The 17,801-nt window shown below is 39.1% G+C and overlaps 1 protein-coding gene and 1 pseudogene across 1 annotated transcript in view; both read right to left on the bottom strand.

The window, feature by feature from the left end:
• The window catches only part of SEMA3E (semaphorin 3E), a 253,085-nt gene that overhangs the window by 156,891 nt on the left and 78,393 nt on the right, over positions 1-17,801 (bottom strand). The gene's annotated exons all lie outside the window — the stretch shown is intronic.
• Positions 15,583-15,682, bottom strand: LOC118620632 (annotated as a pseudogene).

Genomic DNA, 17,801 nt, shown 5'->3' on the forward strand with positions numbered 1-17,801 from the left:
GTTGAATGAATAAACTGATACGGACACCTGATGATGGGTGGCCATAATACTAAGAAAATGTATTATGTTGTATAGGGTAAATGCTACTGGATTTAACCAGAGTCATCACTATGAACCTAATCCTTTCCATCAGTCCCTCTCCTCTGTTAAGAGAGACAAATGTAGAGGTTACTGTTAGCTCATCTGAGAACCATTCTCAGAGGCCAATGAACATGAACAAAATAGCAACAGAAGATTATTGCTAGGTGTGATTTTGGTTTAACTTTGACTTTTTTTAGCAGATAGGGGAAATGTGGACAATCAATGTAGTATTACCCACAAACACAGGAAAACTCCGAGCAGTCATGAAGCCTAACCTTCAGAGAATCCAAAAAACTCTGACAGGTGTAAGACTCTAGCATGATACCCCAGCCTTGGTGGCAAACACATAGAGAATGATATGGTGGTTTTTTATAAGAGAAGGAGTATTTCTAAGGAGCGTTATTAGATGGGAAATGCACGGTGAAATATACTCTAAAAGAGGCCCTAGAAGAACTGCACTGAAGAAAATAGAAACTGTGGAAAGCAGGATGAATGAGCCTAGCATCTCAATGCTGCAGTCAGCAGCATCCTTACAGGACATAGCTTTTGAAAATTAGTGCTGTGTAGTGACTCAGAAATAGCCATGATTAAGGCCTAACTCTTACTGACCAGAATTAGCTAAACCCACAGAGAACTATGAGGATTTATAGAGTATTAGAATTCATAGAAACTGTATGTTTGTTGTTGTTAATGCTTGTTTCATATTTTAAAAGTCTTAAAACTTTTTTAAACTTATCTTTATTGGTGAATGTATTACAGATGTCCCCCATTTTTCCCCCATTGACCCCCTACTTCCTCCTACTACCCCCCTCCTGCCTTCCCCATACTATTGTCTGTGTCCATTGGTTATGCATATATGCATATAAGTTCTTTGATTTATCTCTTCCTGCCCTCCCTCCCCCCTTCCCTTTGAGGTTCATCAGTCTAACAATCAATTTGTGCTTCTTAATTCCTTTACCTTTTTCACCCATCCCCCCTGTACCCTCCCATCTGGCAACCAACAAAAAGTTCTCTGTATCTATGAGTCTGCTTCTATTCGGCTTGCTCATTTTGTTTGTAGATTCAATTGTTGATAGATATGTATCTACTGCCATTTTATTGTTCATATTTTTGTTCTTCTTCAAGAAGACCTGTCAACATTTCATATAATACTAGCTTGGTGGTGATGAACTCCTTTAGCTTTTTCTTGTGTGGTAAACTCTTTACATGTCCATTGATTCTAAATGATAGCTTTGCAGGATAGAGCAATCTTGGTTGTGGGTTGTTGCTTTTCATCACTTTGAATATCTCTTGCCACTCTTTTCTGGCCTGCAAAGACTTACTCTTTTGAGTAATAGAGCAAGACTTACTCTTTTGAGAAATCAGCTAATAGGGAGCTCTGTTGTAGGTAACAACCTGCTTTTGTCCTGCTGCTTTTAAGATTCTCTCTTGGCCTGGCTGGTGTGGCTCAGTGGCTGAGCATCAACACATGCACCAAGAGGTCGCCAGTTAGATTCCTGGTTAGGGCACATACCAAGGTTGTGGGCCAAATCCCCAGTGGGGGACATGCAGGAGGCAACGAATCAATGTTCTTTCGCATCAATGTTTCTATCTCCCTCTCCCTTCCTTTCTAAAATCAATAAAGAGAAAAATACAATTAAAAAAAAAAAAAAGATTCTCTCTTTGTTTTTAAACTTTTACATTTTGATGATGATATATCTTGGTGTGGACTTCTTTGGGATCATCTTGTTTGGGACTCTCTGTGCTTCCTGGATTTGTATGTCTGTTTCCTTCACCAAGTTAGGGAAGTTTTCTGTCATTATTTTTTCAAATAGGTTTTCAATTTCTTGCTCTCTCTCTTCTCCTTCTGGCACCCCCATGATGCAAATGTTGGTATGCTTGAAGTTGTCCCAGAGGCTCCTTACAATGTCCTCATTTTTTGGATTCTTTGTTTTGATTATATGTTTTTTGCTTCCTTATATTCCAAATAGATGGTTTGCTTTTTAGCTTCACCTACTCCATTATTGATTCCCTGTAAATTATTCTTATTTCGGTTATTATCTCCTTCATTTTAGACTGGTAATTTTTTATGCTCTTGAGGTTCTCACTAAGTTCCTTGACTTTCCTACTAAGTTCATTGAGCATCCATATAACTGTGTTTTGAACTATGCATCTGTTAGGTTGCTTATCTCCATTTAGTTTGTCCTTTTCCTGAAGTTTGGTTCTGTTCTTTCATCTGGAACATGGTTTTTTTGTCTCCTCATTTTGGCTGCTTCTCTATGTTTGTTTTTATGTATTAAGTAAAGTTGCTATGTCTCCTAGGCTTCCTAGGGTGGCCTGTTGTAGTAGGTGTCCTATAGGGTCCAGTGGCACAGCCTCCCTGGTCACCACAACTGGGCCCTCGAGGTGCACCCCTCATGTGGATTGTCCACTCTTCTGTTGTAATTAAGTCTTGGTTGCTGTTGGCACATCAATGATAAGGATTTATTCAGTCTGATAAGCTGCAAAGACTTGCTATACCCACTGACCACTGACCTCTGACTACCTTGGAGGATTAGCTTTGCAGGGGCCCACCACATAGAACAAGACTTACTTCAGCATGGCTTTGGTACCCACTGAATCCTCTCCTTGAGTGAGTCCCTTGTGGAGGTGATTGGGTGGTGGTGTTTCATTGTGGTCGGAAGGTATCCACTGGGTGTGCTAGCTCTGGGGGCAAGGTCAGCCTCTGCCTATGTTCTACCTGGGGACCACCAGGCATAAGCTACAAAGCTATCTGCCAATGGCTGCTTCTTGTGCTGGGCTTGGAGTTGCCCAGGCAAAGCCAAGCTGTGAACCAAGGCTGGCTGCTTCTAGTGCCAGGCCTGGGGCCACTTAGCAAGAGGTATGTGGCTCACTGAGACCAGGTGCTGTTTGTTTGAGAGATTTAGGAAAATCTGAAGCAAGAGCCAAGAGAGGCCAATCCTATGGCAAAACCCCTGGAAACAGCTTGGGTGGCCCTGAAATTTGGGTGAGGCAGGGCCTCAGGTAATCACTAGGGCAGGGCAAACAGTGTGAGGCAGGTTGCTGGAGTCCCAGATATGGTGCCTGTCTGCTTGCCCCGTGGGGGAAGGGCTCACCAAAGGAACAATGGCCTCTGACAGCAAGTCTGTCCAGGAAAAAGCTGCCTCTCCAGCTCTTGTCCTGATGCCAAACAGCTCAGTTCTTCCCCATAAGACTCTGGTGTCTTTCAAGCTGGCTCTTCCAAATAAGTTCACGGCAGGGGCCCTTTGAGAAGAATTGCCTGGGGCTTCAGCAGCCTCAGCCTCCCTCAGACTCAGTTCCCACTGGTTTTTATAGCCAGAAGTTATGGGGACTTCTCTTCCTGAAACTGGAACCCTGAGCTAGGGGGCCTCATGTGGCGTAGAGACCCCTTGCTCCTCAGGAAGGACCTTCCCAGGCCAACTATCCCTCCTGACTTTTTTCTTTTTTAATTCCTCACCTGAGGATACTTTTCCATTTATCATCAGATAGAGTGGGAGGGAGGGAAAGAGAGAGACAGAGAGAAATAGCAATGTGATAAAGCCACATCAACTGGTTGCCTCCCTCATGACCTGACCAGAGGTGGGTTCACCACAACGGAAGCACGTGCCCTTGACCAGAATTGAACCCGTGACTCACTGGTCCATGGACCAATGCTCTAACTACTGAGAAAACTGGCCAGGGCTATCCCTCCTGATTTTGTCTGCCACATGTGGGTGTGGGACCAGCCCCTCCGCACTCCTGCCCCTCCTACCAGTCTCCATATGGCTTCTTCTTTAATTCCGTAGTTGTAGGACTTCCATTCATCTTGATTTCAGGCATTTCTGAATGATGGTTGTTCTGTAGTTTAGTTGTAATTTTGATGTAGTTGTGGGAGGAGGCAAGTACCACATTTACCTACACTGCCATCCTTAAAAGTGTTAAAACTTATATTTAAAATATTTTAACAGAAACAGTTCCATTTTGTTTTCTATGTAATAGAACTAGTTAGTTATATATGTACATATTATAGTTGTATAATTCTGTTATGTATACAATAGATTTCATGCATACATGTATATAATGCATTGAAATACATATATATTTAATGTAATATGTATACAAATGATATATATATAGATTATATTAAATGTATAATACCTTTTGTTTTATATATACACATATATATGACAGAATAGTTTATAGAACTTTGTAGTGTTTGAATAGTTGAATGAGCAAAATAAAATCAATAGAGAAAAATTTACCTTTTTGAGAACATAATATGAAATAATATGTAATAATTCACCCTAGAAACCAGACAGAAGACACAGAATTGTTCCTGTTACAGATTGTGTCCCTACCTGTTCATTATAGTTACTGGATCTTATAATCAACTTAAATGCCTGTCTCTCTCACTACACTCCTAACTCCTGAAGGGCAGGATTTAGGTAGTAATTTATTTGATTTCATGTGCTTTTCTGCCTCTAAGCCACTATAACTGGTATACAGTAGATACTCAAAAACACTTTACGAATTTATTAAATTGTAAGTTAATATTATAATCAAATTTATGGAGAATTTTGAGCAGTGGGATTTTTAAAACTTTAAGTCCAAAAAAGAGAGATGTTTTATATATGTAAAGACTATTAAAAAAGCTAGCTAGTCTTGAGACTTTGGGTATGTCACTTCTTATGTTAATATTGGCCTCAGTTTCCCCCAGTTATACCTATGTGTAGGACTGGTGTTAGAGACAATGTATATATCCCATAAATGCATAGTCTGTGTTCAATAATGGTGGTTATTATTATGCATAGTTTCATACTGTTAAAACACATGGAGGGACTGACTTTCAGTCTGGGTAAACTGAGACAAATTGATGTAAAGTGATTTGGACAAGTTAGCCAACTTCCACCTAAAAACAAACAAAAAAACTCACCAACCTCAGTCTTAGATATAGCAGTTAATTTCCACAGAAACTCTGAAATACCAAATATGCTTCCAACAGCAAAAACATAAAACTAAATAGATTCCTCTTTGTTTCTTAGGCAAGATAAAAAGCCAAATCTGTTAAGGGTTACAAAGCTAAAATACCTCTTCTGTGATTCCAGGGGGCATGCGTATGTGTCTAGACTCATATAAACTCAAGTTTGTGTTTTTGGTTACTCAATATGGTAAAGTTCCAACTCATATCATCCTGTTAATAAGCTCCTTTGTACTGGAAAGTCTGTGATGTAATGGCAGTAGAGATTTAAAGTGATACATATATGCAAGAAGGCTTGTGGGTATCAACAAGCTAAGACAGTTCTATTGTAACTAATACAGTAACATGCATTCCTTCTGGCAGAAGATGAGGATGGGATGGGAGGAGATTGGTTTAATATGGCTTGTTTCCCAGCAGATACATAACTTATTTCCTTGGACTTGTCCTGCAAGCCTATAAAATGATATACTAAACAACACTGACTTTAGAATTGCAAACATACTTTCCATTTTGCTAAGCTACAGGGAAATGAAGAAACGTAAGCTGAAACCTCCATATGAGAGTGATGTTTATAACACTCTGGTTTCCATCTTCTTGATTAAGGTACCTTAACCTTTAAACTTCAATTAGGTGAATAATTATTTAATTATTATATTTGTCATTTATCCTTCCCTCCTAAAAATACTATTTATTTTTTTAATTTATTTTTATTTGAAAGTATTATAGATGTCCCCTCTTTCCCGCATCGATCCCCTCTTCCCTGCTCCTGCTCCCTCTCCCGCCTTCACTGCACTGTTGTCTGTGTCCACTGGTTATGCTATATATGCATGTAAGTTCTTTAATTTATCTCTTCCCACCCACCCCTCACTTCCCTCTTTAAATAATTGCTTTCTCTTTTCTCTTTCTTAGAGTAGGTTGATTTTAGAATAAAAATATTAATGGATTCCAAAATGGTAGCAGAATGAATGGAAGCTACACAGACCGTCTCCCAGGACCAAACTAGAATTACAACTAAAATAAAGACAAATCGTCAGGAAAAAGCAATAAAAAAGCAGCTTGCAAGGATCATATAACCAGGGAGACTGACTAGATCCTGGTAGGATTGTGGATGCGTGAGAGAGGGGCTAGGAGCCCATGGACAGCAGCGGTGTTAGCTGTGAGCAGCACGCCCTGAGGGTTAAAGTCTCAAATGACTCCACAGCTCAGAGCCAGGACAGATGCTAAAATAGCCACAGCCACTAAACTTGGCTTCAGCAGAGGGAAGGTGGACTGGACTGGAACTGTGTGGGGACACTTGGGATTTGGAGGGTGCTCAGAGTTTTTGCTGAGTTGCAGCCATGCAGGACAGTAGCCATCTTAATCCTTCCCAAGGCTCTGGGGAGAGGCAGTGGCCCCTCCCTCAGAGATTCAACCCCACCCTGTGGGCTACTGAAATGCAAATCGAGGCTTATTAACAACCAGCATCTGTCCCTTCAGGAAATCCTCTTATGCTGAGCACCTCAGGGAGTTTTTCATGCAACAGAGAACCCAATGCTCTTCAAGTAACCGCTACTAATGGCCTCCAGAAAAAAAGCTAGAGGATAACTGAACCATTCCTGGGATAGCAACTCTAACAGTGGTGTTTAACGTGGGTCTTCCCTAGCTCCTCCAAACCCAGGACAGGGAGCCACAAACAGCAGAACACCAACACCCACAGGGAAAATTTGGCAGGCTCCAAAGCCCACTGTGATAGCCAAAATGGTGAAACAAAAAAACAAATGCCAAATGAAAGAACAAGAGACCTCTACCAAAGATGATTTAAATGAGGTGCAGTTAAGCAAGTTAACAGAGCTAGAATTCAGAGCCATGACCTTGAGGAAGCTCAATAGCATGAGTGAGGATATAGAAATGTTGAAAATCAACCAATTAGAAATTAAAAACCACCAAGAAGAAATGAAGAATGACATATCAAAAATAAATAACACATTGGAAGGTCTAAACAGCAGAGTAGAGGAAGCTGAGGACCGGATCAGTAAATTAGAAGACAGGGTAGAAAAAAATCAACCAATCAGAAAACCAAAAGGAAAAAAACAATTAAAAAACAAGAAGACAGCTTAAGAGAACTGTGGGGCAACTGGAAATGTAATAATATTTACATCATAGGAGACCCCAAAGAAGAAGAAAATGAGCAAGGGTTAGAGAATATATTTGAAGAAATAGTGACAGAAAACTTCCCTAATTTGTTGAAGGAAGAAAGCATGCAAGTTCAAGAAGTACAGAGAACCCCACGTAAAAAGAACCCAAACAGGCCCACACCAAGACACATAGTAATTAAAATGTCAAAAATTAAAGACAAAGAGAGAATCCTAAAAGCAGCAAGAGATAAGCAACAGGTTACCTACAAAGGAAACCCCCTAAGGCTCTCAGCTGACTTCTCTACAGAAACACTACAGGCCAAAAGGGAATGGCATGAGGTAATCAAGGTCATGAAAAACAAGGATCTGAATCCAAGACTACTCTACCCAGCAAGGCTATCATTCAAAATAGAAGGTCAAATATAGATCTATCCAGACAAAAAAAAGGCTAAGGAAATACATTAGCACCAAACCAGCACTACAAGAAATGTTAAAGGGACTGCTGTATTTAGTAGAAGAAATAGGAAGAAAAATAGAACCACACTAAACAAAAATGGAAATAATAAGTACATATCAATAATCACCTTAAATGTAAATGGATTGAATGTTCCCATCAAAAGACACAGAGTAGCTGATTGGATAAGAAAGCATGACTCATCTATATGTTGTTTACAAGAGACCCACCTCACAACAAGACTCACCTAGGTTGAAAGTGAAGGGATGGAAAAAAATCTTCCAAGAAAACGTAAAGCAAAAAAAAGCTGGGTAGCAATAAAATTGATTTCAAAATGAAGACCATAACTAGAAATGAAGAAGACCACTACATCATATTGAAAGGATCTATCCAACAGGAAGATATAACCTTGATAAACATATATGCACCCAATATAGGAGCACCAAAATATATTAAAAATCTTTTGGAGGACTTCAAACGAGAAATCGACAGCAATACAATCATAGCAAGGGACTTCAACATCCCACTGACATCATGGATAGAACCTCTAGACAAAAAATTAGCAAGGAAACAGACTCTAAATGAAGCACTAGATCAAATGGATTTAATGGAGATCTATGGAGAATTACATCCCAAAACTAGAGAATTCACATTCTGCTCAAGTGCACATGGGACATTCTCTAAGATAGACCACATGTTAGGACACAAACTAAATCTCTAAAAGTTCAAGAAGATTGAAATCATATCAAGCTTTTTCTCAGATCACAATGGGATGAAATTAGAAACCAATTGCAACAAGAACATGCAAAGACATTTGAACACATGGAAGCTAAATAGCATGTTATAAAACAATGAATAAGTTAATGAGGAGATCAAGGAAGAAAGTAAAAACTTCCTGGAAATCAATGAAAATGAACACACAACAACACAAAATCTGTGGGATGCAGCAAAAGCAGTTCTGAGAGGAAAGTTCATAGCACTACAGGCCTACTTCAAGAAACAAGAAAAATTTCTAATAGACTATCTAATCTCACAACTTAAAGAACTAGAAAGGAAACAAAAAGAAAATCCCAGAGTAAGTGGAAGGAAAGAAATAGTAAAGATCAGAGCAGAAATAAATGACATAGAAACCAAAAACAATTCAAAGGATCAATGAAACAAAGAGCTTGTTTTTCAACAAAATGAACAAGATTGATGGACCCTTAGCTTGACTCACCAAAAAACAAAGAGAGAGAACCCAAATACACAAAATCAGAAATGAAAGAGGAGAAGTAAAAACTGACACCACAGAAATGCAAAAGATTGTTAACAACTACTATGAACAATTATATGGTAACAAATTTGACAATCTAAGCAAAATGGACAAATTTCTAGAAACACACAGTCTCCCAAAACTGGACCGGGAAGAGATAGAAAATGTGAACAGACCAATAACAACTAAGGAAACTGAAGAGGTAATTAAGACTCTCCCAGCAAACAAAAGCCCAGGCCCAGATGGCTTCACGGGGAAGTTTTATTGAACATTCAAAGAAAAACAAACACCCATTCTCCTCCAACTATTTCAAGAAGAAGAAAGACTTCCAAACTTGTTTTATGAGAGCAGCATAATTCTAGTTCCAAAACCAGAAAAAGACACTAAAAAGAAAAAAAACAAAACACAAAAAACTGCAGGCCAATATCCCTGATGAACATAGACACCAAAATCCTGAAGTAAATATTAGCAAATCAAGTCTATCAATACATTAAAAAAATTGTTCACCATGACCAAGTGGGATTCATCCCAGGAATGCAAGGCTGATAGAATATTCACAAATCAATAAATGTGATACACCACATAAATAAAATGAAGAATAAAAACTGCGTGATCATATCAATAGATGCTGAAAAAGCATTTGACAAAATCCAGCATCCATTTCTGATAAAAATGTTCAGCAATGTAGAAATAGAGGGATCATATCTCAATATAATAAAGGCCATATATGAAAGACCTACAGCCAACATCATGCTCAATGGGCAGAAACTAAAAGCATTTCCCTTAAGAACAGGAACAAGACAGGAATGCCTACTTTTGCCGCTCTTATTTAACATAGCACTGGAAGTCTTAGCCACAGCCATCAGACATGAAGAAAAAATAAATGGGATCCAAATTGGAAAGGAGGAAGTGAAACTGTCATTATTCGCAGGTGACATGATACTATACATAGAAAATCCTAAAGACTCCATCAAAAATCTACTAGACTTGCCCTGGCCAGTTTGGCTCAGCGGTTGGAGCGTCGGCCTGCGGTCCGGAGAGACCCGGGTTCGGTTCCCACAAAGGGCACGTGCTTTGGTTGGAGTTTGTCCCCGGCCCTGGTTGGTCGTGCGGGTGGCAGCCACTCGATGTGTCCCTTCACGTCAATGTTTCTCTCTCTCTCTCCCTCCCACTCTATCTGTACAAAAAATGGAAGAATATCCTTGGGTGAGGATAAAAAAAAAAAAAAAATCTACTAGACTTAATAAATGAATTTGGCAAAGTAACAGGATACAAAAATAACGTCAAGAAATCAATGGCGCCCTGGCCAGTTTGGCTCAGCGGTTTGAGTGTCGGCCTGCGGTACAGAGAGACCTGGGTTCGGTTCCCCCTAAGGGCACGTGCTTTGGTTGCAGTTTGTCCCCGGCCCTGGTTGGTCGTGCGGGTGGCAGCCACTCGATGTATCCCTTCACATCAATGTTTCTCTTTCTCTCTCTTCCTCTCTCTCCCTCCGGCTCTATCTGAACAAAAAATGGAAAAATGTCCTCAGGTGAGGATAAAAAAAAAAAAAAAAAAAGTTTAGCCCTGGCCGGTTTGGCTCAGCGGTTAAAGCGTCGACCTGCGGTCCTGAGAGACCCGGGTTCAGTTCCCGCTAAGGGCGCGTACCTCAGTTGCAGTTTGTCCCCGGCTCTGGTCAGTCGTGCGGGTGGCAGCCACTCGATGTGTTCCTTTCACATCGATGTTTCTCTCTCTCTCTCTCCCTCCCACTCTACCTGAACAACAACAACAAAAAATCAATGGCATTTTTATACACCAATGATGAACTCACAGAAAGAGAAACTGAAAAAACAATCCCATTTACCATCGCAGCAAAAATAAATTAAGATACCTAGGAATAAACTTAACCAAAGAAATAAAGACCTATTTACAGAAAACTACACAACATTGAAAAGAGAAATAGAGGAAGATATAAAAAAAGTAGAAGTACATACCTTATTCATGGATTGGAAGAATTAACATCATTAAAATGTCCATACTACCCAAAGCAATCTATAGATTCAATGCAATCCCCATCAAAATACCAACGCCATACTTCACAGAACTAGAATAAATACTTCAAAAGTTCATATGGAACCAAAAAAGACCCCGAATAGCCAAAGCAGTCTTGAAAAAGGACAAAGTAGGTGGGATCACAATACCAGATTTCAGGTTATACTACAAAGCCACTGTAATCAAAGCAGCCTGGTACTGGCACAAGAACAGGCATATAGACCAGTGGAACAAAACAGAGAACTCAGAAATGGACCCAAGACATTATGCACAATTAATATTTGACAAAGGTGGCAAGAGCATACAGTGGAGTAAAGACAGCCTCTTTAATAAATGGTGTTGGGAAAATTGGACAGCTACATGTGAAAAAAATGAAACTAGATTATCAAGTTACACCATACACAAAAATAAACTCAAAATGGATAAAAGACTTAAATGTGACCCATGAATCCATAAAAATCCTAGAAGAAAATGTAGGCAATAACATTTCAGACATCATACACAGCAGAATTTTCACTTGATACATCACCTAAGGCAACAGAAACAAAGGAAAAAATAAACATATGGGACTACATCAAACTAAAAAGCTCGCACAGCCAAAGAAACAACCATCAAAATGGAAAGGCAACCCACTCTATGGGAGAGCATCATTTCTAATGATACATCAGATAAGGGGTTAGTTTCCAAAATATATAGAGTACTCATACAACTCAACAAAAGGAAGACAAAGAACCCAATTAAAAAATGGGTAGAGGAGCTGAATAGACACCTCTCCAAACAGGATATAAATATGGCTAAGAGACATATGAAGAAATGCTCAACATCACTAATCATCAGAGAGATGCAAATTAAAACAATGAGGTATCATCTCACACCTGTCAGAATGGCCGCCATCTACAAATCATCAAACAAGTGTTGGCGAGGGTGTGGAGAAAAGGGGACTCTAATACACTGCTGATGGGAATGCAGACTGATGCAGCCACTATGGAAAACAATATGGTGTTACCTCAAAAAATTAAAAATTGAACTTCCATTTGACCCAGTGATCCCACTTCTAGGAATATACCCTAAGAAGCCTGAAACACCAATCAGAAAGAATATATGAACTCCCATGTTTGTAGCAGCACTATTTACAATAGCTAAGATCTGGAAACAGCCCAAGTGTCCATCAGTAGATAAATGGATAAAAAAGTAGTGGTGCATATACACAATGGAGTACTATGCAGCTCTAAGGAAGAAAGATCTCTTATCCTTTGAGTCGACATGGAGGGACCTGGAAAGTATTATCGTAATTGAAACAAGCCAAGCAGAAAAAAACAAATACCACATGATCTCACTTATTTGTGGAATATAATGAACATAACCGTCTGAGAAATAAGGTAGACCCAGAGACGTGGAAGTAGGGTACAGACTGACTTCCCTCAAAAGAGGGGTGATGGGGGAGGGAAGAGATAAACCACATAACTTATATGCATGTACACATAACCAATGGACATGGACAACAAAGCCAGGGATGGGGTGGGGTGGATGAGGAGGAGGGTGTCAATGGGGTAAAAAAGGAGAAACATCTTTAACAAAAATAAAATAAAATAAATAATAATAAAAAATATTAACAAAAATTTTTTATAAATTCCCTATTAAATTATTTCCTAAGATTTCATAAGAAATATTATATATAGGCATCTGTATAATTGTCTAACAAAGGATAGTAATGCCTGATGTGCCTTTAATGGCAGTCTGGTAAAAATATGTTTGAGTGGATTCTATAAATTCTTTATACTGTTTCCTTCCTTACATCACCATTTATTCAAAATCCTAATCACAGATCACTGAGATTGTACTGCTTGAAAAAAATCAATATATCATATGAAAGAATGATATTGCTTAGAAGTAGTGTTATTTATTCAAGCAGCTACACATATAAATAACAACAATTTCTAGCCACTGTGTTGGTGACTATTTACTGGAATGATTTGTAAGAGACAACAGAGTTCCACTTGGAGAACATATAAAGCTTCCCTGATGAGAGAGAAAGCTTTCTGCTGGGGTATGTCCCAAAATCTTAGTTAGCATAACAAATGCCAAGTGCCTACATGTGTACTTTGTCCTAAGTACTTTACATGTGTTAACTTGTTTAATCGTCACAGAAAATATGGTAGTTCCTAATTATTTTCTTCCTTTTATTCTTGGGTGTAAGTAGTTTTCCAAGAACATACTGCCTATTCACAGGCAGAGTTGTTATTCCAGGACAAATATTTCTGAGTCAGTCTTGAAGGTGGTTTTCCAAACTAAGCCAGCAGGGTTCTTGTGCTGTGTTTCATACATTTATATCTCACCCACTCCTTTGTAGCCCCTTGGACCAGTTATGTGTTTTTAAAACCATGATTTAATAGTTGCCTTGAGTTGGACAAAAAGATGTTTTTTAATAAAATCTCAAGTTTCATTTTCTTTTCTAATTCACAGGAAAAATTAGGCTACTAAATAAAAGCATTCTCAAACTTAAGGTTTCTGTGCTATGTAATAATGCTACCAGTTTAAAAATTTAAACTAACATCATAAATACATTAATGGGAAACTCAGAATCTACTGACCTTGCTAAATCTGGCAACTTAGTTATTACCTGTTGCTCATGAAATGAATATTTGAAGATGTGCTTTCACAATCATTGCATTCCCCATTTGGAGCCGGAAATGTTCAGAAATGGGAGTCATAACTGAGTAAGCTCTAAGGGGCATTCTGCATTTGGGACTGTATTCATTTGCTAAGATGGCGAACGTTTTTTTCTTTTATCTTTAAAACCTCTGAAGTCAAGATAAACTCCTAGGGTCATGGCTTGACCAGGTTCCAGTCTTATCCATTTCAGGTCAGTCCTCCCAGGCTGCAGTGATCTTTATTGTAACCTCGTAATGACAAATGTCTACTACCAATCCCCAAGTGATTTTCCTTGAAAGCTTTTTTGGCATCTATTAAACTTGTAGTTTTAGCCCTGGCCGGTTTGGCTCAGCGGTTAGAGCGTCGGCCTGCGGTCCGGAGAGACCCGGGTTCGGTTCCCGCTAAGGGCGCGTACCTCGGTTGCAGTTTGTCCCCGGTCCTGGTCGGTTGTGCGGGTGGCAGCCACTTGATGTGTTCCTTTCACGTCGATGTTTCTCTCTCTCTCTGTTCCTCTCTCTCCCTCCCACTCTACCTGAACAAAAAAATGGAAAAATGTCCTCAGGTGAGGATAAAAAATAAATAAATAAATAAATAAATAAATAAATAAATAAATAAAAATAAATTTGTAGTTTTATATTCAATATGATACTCTTCTTTGGAAAAAATTTCGTTTTTCAACTGTTAAGGATCAAAACAATTCAAGAAAAAAGAAATAAGAAATAAAAAGCAGAAAGATGGACCATAGTGGAGAAAACAAATACATGGACCAGTAAGAATCAAATTGAGGCAAGTGCTGTGCAGGTAGAACTTCTAACACAGGTTCCAGGGTCTCTTCATGTTCTGTGCATAGGCTGAAAGAAAGCCATATGGCAAAGCCTCTTTCCAGTAGTGTAATGAAGATAAAAATCTCTCTATATTTATATTTCTAAGATGACCAGTGTTATTATGCATTAGCATTGGATATTGAATAAGGCAGAACTGCATGCTTATATTTTATAATGTTTTATTTTTTCATTTAAGAAAAGAGCTCCATTTTTAGCTGACAGAATTAACATCAAGTTTTAGAGAGATCTGTAACCTGGAAAAGTGTAGGCTTACTGGACAATTTGATGACTTAGCTAGTTGAATACTGTGTACTTAATGGAATAAGTTAAATATATTTTGCTGTACACGTGGGAAAGGGGAGGAAGGAGAATGTAGTAAGTGCAGGACACGCAGGCTGGGGTAAGGGAAGAAGGGATGCCTTCGAAAGGGGCGGGGTCCAGTTCCTTGGCCGCAGGGGAGTGAGAACAGGCGAGGGAACCAAGACTAGAAAGACCAACATTTCCTATGTTAGTTTTGTTCACAAGTGTTATATCCTTTTTCTCTCCTCCATTAGCTCCTTTAGATTTCACTTTAGGGTCAAGATTAGATGTGTATTTATATCTAGTGATATACTTTGAAATCACTTTTAATTGGTGTCTCTCAAACTTTTCAATGCTGCTTGCTGAGGACAGGAAGAGATTTCTGTTCATTATCCTACCAGGTCTCACACTCCAATGAGGAATAAATAGGTGACAAATAACACAACGCTCAGTCGAGTATGTGAGTATCTAGCTCCTTAGGATAAAGATTTGTGTTAAAAATGCAAAGCAAACTAGTTAAAGTAAATGTTACCAAATCTGAGGTCAAAATTCTATTGATGGAGATGTTTATCTTACTTGCAGTTGTTTAAATAAAAGTATATGACAAAATAAATTGAAAATGAAATTAAGCAAGCCTACTCTCTGATTATGAGACAAGAATGTCAGCATTTGAAAACTATAAGCAACTCAGAGCAAGGCTGAGAATGAACCAGAAAGTTTTTCTTCTTAAAATTTCAATCATCTGCCTATGAGGATACAGTAAGAGTTTTGAAAAACTACCAAATGTTAACTGTAGCCAAATTTTCTTCTTATTAAGTCTAAGGGTATTCTAATAAATATTATAATTTTATTTATAATAAATCATGTACAATAATAAAACCTTAATAAAAATAAATTCATAGTATTTTAAATTTTATTATTTTCTTTTTTTAATAATTTTATAAAGTTTATTTTTTGTCAATTTTAAACTGATAAGAACAGATACTACATGTGATCTTAGCCAAAAGGCCGAGAAGCGATTTTATTTGTCAATTTTAACAAGTCATATTCTAGGCTATTATTATTAACATTAGGCAAAGTCAGAAATCACAGTCTATGAAACTGCACATTATCTACCCATAAACACCACATAAGAGCTAACATTCTGAGACCAGTTCATAAAGATGACAGCAGCAGAATCATTGGTCTATAACCTTCCTCAATTTTTCTCCAGTTTGCAAAATTATTGCTAAATTTTAGGAGAAAGTTTAGACTTCATGTAAAAATATCATCAACTCCAGTATAGGTGTGCTTTCTCTTCACAAGGCAATCACTCATTCTGCCATTTCCACGGCGAATAAGAAAAGTAAGCAGTGGTCGTTTGCTTTGACTGGTCCGCTGTGGTCGGACACGTTTTGCTATAAACACCCTCACAAACAAAGAATGTATGGTATTATTATATTCTTATCAAATCATATTTAAAGATTTATGTTTAACCTTAAAAAATCGGCTGCTTGCCAAAACTTGGTTGTTGCTGGAGGTGGTGGTTAGTAGGTTTGTTTAATGCAAACACAGGCCAAGGCAAATTCTCTTCCACCCACAGAGTTCCAGAGGGGTACATCCTGCCTTTTGGCCGCCAGGTGAGACAAGCCGCCAGACTCCAGTAGGCTTACTGAGGCAGACATGAAAAAATGTGCCCACTCTGATGTGAGAGGGGGCACATCAATCTTTCAACAGAAAATAAAATACACGAGAATGAGGAATTGGTAGCATTTCCCAGGCTCAATGAGGCTGCCAGGTCCAGAGGGGTGAACTTCGCTACCCTCGGTGGGATACCTTCTTCCACACTGGCTCCGGTGAGTCCAAAGTGGGCTCCTGAACTGGAGTTTTAGTCTCTTTATTTCCTGTCTTCGTTCTGGGATTAATCTCTATCCAGTCCTCTCTCAATGTACTATCTGTTCCCAAGCCTTTCCCTTCTCCATTTTTATGGCTATGTTTAAGAGTTTTAGAGAAACAGAGAACTCGGAAGAATTTGATCACTTCTCTCACCCACATCAATGCTGTAATGGTGCAGGTAATTACAAATATTTCATTTAAGTTTGGTTCCCTCTTAGATTCCCTACTTCAAGTTTTTCACTGCTTGCTAGAAGCAAGTCAACATATACAGGTGTGTGATTTGTTCCTTCCACAGAATTTATGAGTATTGACGAGTATTTCAGTACTCTAGTTAGGTACAAAAACATCTCATTTATCTAAATAAAACTATACATGACATGACTCTGAGACTCCACTACGCAGGAAGGAGTTTCAATTTAATGCATGGCTGAGACTTCTTTTCTATAGAGCCTTGAGAAGACCCTCAGGTCTTTCCTGCCCAAGTGGAATATTTGGTGAGCAGATTCTCTGCTCTTTGATCCACACTCATCACCTTTAAAAGGACTGAGGTCCGCCCTGGCCGGTTTGGTTCAGCGGTTAGAGCGTCGGCCTGCGGTCCAGAGAGACCCGGGTTCGGTTCCCGCTAAGGGCGCGTACCTCGGTTGCAGTTTGTCCCCGGCCCTGGTCGGTTGTGCGGGTGGCAGCCACTCGATGTGTTCCTTTCACATCGATGTTTCTCTCTCTCTCTCTGTTCCTCTCTCTCCCTCCCACTCTATCTGAACAAAAAATGAAAAAATGTCCTCGGGTGAAGATAAAAACAAACAAACAAACAAACAAAAATAAATAAATAAAAGGACTGAGGTCCCAGGCTGCAGAGTCCCTTAGCAGGTGATCATCCCTCTGGTGTTTCCCAAACTTTGCATCAAGGTTTTCACTGAGGCTGGGGATCCTAGTGCCGAGAGCACTGAGCACATTCTCCCTGAGGAGACCCCGCAGCATTTCCCTGAGTCTGATCCCTGGAGTGGGGGAAATAAGGAAAGTAAGAGACCCCCCTTCTCCCACAATGCCCTCGCTCCCTGAACCCTTCTGAGCTAAGAAACCTTCTCATCCACAAATTTGACTCCTCCTGCTCCTCCTCAAAGCATAAAGCCTCACATTTTAGATTTTGGAAAACAAAAGCCAGGAAAAGGGTTTATCTTTGTCTGGTAACTTCTTTCAGCCTATATCTACCCCTAAGACAAAGAATACTAAAAGCCTGGCTACTTTCTGGGAATTTGGAAGTATG

Source organism: Molossus molossus, unplaced genomic scaffold, assembly GCF_014108415.1.
Source record: "Molossus molossus isolate mMolMol1 unplaced genomic scaffold, mMolMol1.p scaffold_m16_p_7, whole genome shotgun sequence".
NCBI lineage: Eukaryota > Metazoa > Chordata > Mammalia > Chiroptera > Molossidae > Molossus > Molossus molossus.